Source organism: Babylonia areolata, chromosome 24 (assembly GCF_041734735.1).
Source record: "Babylonia areolata isolate BAREFJ2019XMU chromosome 24, ASM4173473v1, whole genome shotgun sequence".
NCBI lineage: Eukaryota > Metazoa > Mollusca > Gastropoda > Neogastropoda > Buccinidae > Babylonia > Babylonia areolata.
In genome coordinates this window covers 4,771,149-4,773,648 of record NC_134899.1, presented here as the reverse complement: position 1 = coordinate 4,773,648, position 2,500 = coordinate 4,771,149, and the positions used below count along the sequence as shown (strand labels likewise).

At 39.6% G+C, this 2,500-nt stretch overlaps 2 non-coding genes across 2 annotated transcripts; both read left to right on the top strand.

Annotated features, from left to right (window-relative positions):
* The first annotated feature begins 161 nt into the window (after nt 1-161).
* Nucleotides 162-233, top strand: Trnam-cau (transfer RNA methionine (anticodon CAU)). The gene has a single exon. It is a non-coding gene; the product is annotated as a tRNA-Met (tRNA).
* Nucleotides 234-1,725: 1,492 nt separating this feature from the next.
* Trnam-cau (transfer RNA methionine (anticodon CAU)) lies at nt 1,726-1,797 on the top strand. Its single transcript has one exon. It is a non-coding gene; the product is annotated as a tRNA-Met (tRNA).
* Nucleotides 1,798-2,500: the final 703 nt, after the last annotated feature.

Genomic DNA, 2,500 nt, shown 5'->3' with positions numbered 1-2,500 from the left:
CGGCAACATAATTGTAGAAAAAAACTGTCTGGTAAAATGTGATCAGTGAAGAAACTTGAATATCATCAGTCCACAAAAAATCGGTATGAGGTGATTGCGCAATCTCGACAGAAAAAAGGTAGCTAGGTTATATGGCTTAAAGTACAACGACAGTGTAGGGTAGCAGAGTGGCGCAGTGGAAGCGTGCTGGGCCCATAACCCAGAGGTCCGTGGATCGAAACCACGCTCTGCTAATTTACGCTTTTTTGTCAGTTTTTTTTTCACGCCCCCCCCCCCCCCACCCCCCTCCTTAATTTCTGCTTCTTTTGCGTGTGCGCGTTTGTGCATTAGCACATTAATCCCTTGTGCATGTCATACATCTATGTGCGCTACATGAACAATCAAAAGACGCCGGACCTGGGTTTTGAAAATGCCAGTTAATTTATCAAGGTTGTTGTTGTTGTTGTTATTATTATTATTATTATTATTATTATTATTATTATTATTATTATTATTATTATTATTTCTATCATTATTATCATTTGTTTATTTATTCTTTTAAATCAGCCCTTATTGCGTTATATCATTTGTGTTGTAATCGTATTCGAAAACAAACTGCTGGATTCACACCAGACAAATCATCATCATCAACATCATTATCATCAACAACAACAAAAGCAGCAGCAGCAGTACTATATAGCAGCAGCAACAACAACAATAATAACAACACGAGTCAACAATACTACTATTACTGCTACAACTACTACATCTACTACTACTACTACTACTACTACTAATGACAGCATAAAGATTAACAATTATCACAAACACTTCCTTCTCTTTGGAACATTTATAATACAAGCGCAACACAGTGAGGGTAGTTTTAATTTTTTCTTTTATGGAGGGGGCTGGGGAGGGAGGGGTGTGGGTCGGTGGGGAGGAACGGGGGGATGGGGGGTGTGGGGGGGTGGAGAGGATGGGGCTCTCAAAAGATTAACTTTGTTCACATCAGAATATATGATGATATGGTGTGGAATTATTAACGAGATGACTTCCTTTGACACTATGTCAAAATTGTAAACTAAAAGGTGGGGGCGGGGGAGTGGAGGGGGGGGGTGGGTGGGTGGGGGGGCAGAGGGGGGAGTATAAAAAGAAAAGAAAAAAAGAAAAAGAAAAGAAAAACAGTTTAACTCTGTGTTCCTGCCACCACCGATCTAATCTACCTCCAGCTTGAGTAATCCAGTGCAGTGGGTAGTTGTGTATCAAAGGTGTGCGTGCACGTGTACCAGTGCATACGTGTATGTTTAAAAAAAAATTTTTTTTTAATCTATTCTTTTGGTTGTTGTCAATGTGTTTGTGTTTCTTCCTTCATGTTCCTTTTTGTCTGTGTGCTTTTGTACATCTCTCTCTCATGCATATGGGACCGTTATGTAAAGACGATATTTGCATGTCTTTTAATGTAAATATCTTCCTTAGCAAATCGCACTGGTTGATTGATGGTGGCTTTGTGATGTGAATGTGAATTCTTTTTGTTGTATGAACATGAACCGGAACAGTACACCCCCCACCCTCCAAACACACACACGCACGCACGCGCACACACATACACACACACACACACACACACACACACACACACACACACACACACACACACACACACACACACACGTGGCGAACAGTACAAGCTGGGTGGAAATTGGTGGGGTAGAGTTACGATGTTAAATCAAAACCTCCAACACAGACAGCAGAGTGGCGCAGTGGAAGCGTGCTGGGCCCATAACCCAGAGGTCCGTGGATCGAAACCACGCTCTGCTAACTTTTTTTTTTTTTTTTTTTTTTGTCTTTTCTTAAATTCTTGTTTTATTTTCTAAAGAAAGCCATATAGCATCGGACTTGTGTTGTCAGTGTCCTGTTACTATTGTTGTGATCACTTTCATTATTATTATTATTATTATTATTATTAGTAGTAGTAGTAGTAGTAGTAGTAGTAGTAGTAGTAGTAGTATATTTTGTTGTTGTGGCTATTATCACTATCATCATCGTCATCATCATTATCTTTCCACCGCCTTTTCTTTCCTTTTTATCATCGACTGATAACATTAATAATTCAAATGAAATAATAACGACAGTGCCTCACAACTAATGTCTCGATTTAACTGTTGTTAGAAAGCCAGTTCATGATGTTTATAGTACAAATAAATGGGTATAGCGGGGAAAATGCAAATAAAGGAAATCAGTCATTATTAGGAAGATAAAAAAAAAGAAAAAAAAGAAAAAGAAAAAGAAAACAACACTGTTAGCAGAGCGTGGTTTCGATCCACGGACCTCTGGGTTATGGGCGCAGCACACTTCCACTGCGCCACTCTGCTGTCCTAATGATTCATCTCCAGTTTAAACTCGTATCCCTGTGCTGTAATCATGGATCAGCAAACTGATCTACCTCAAGCTTATATAATCATGTGCACAACAGTGTACGTTGGCAAAGTGCTCGTTGTAGACACGTGAGTAAGTGTACGTG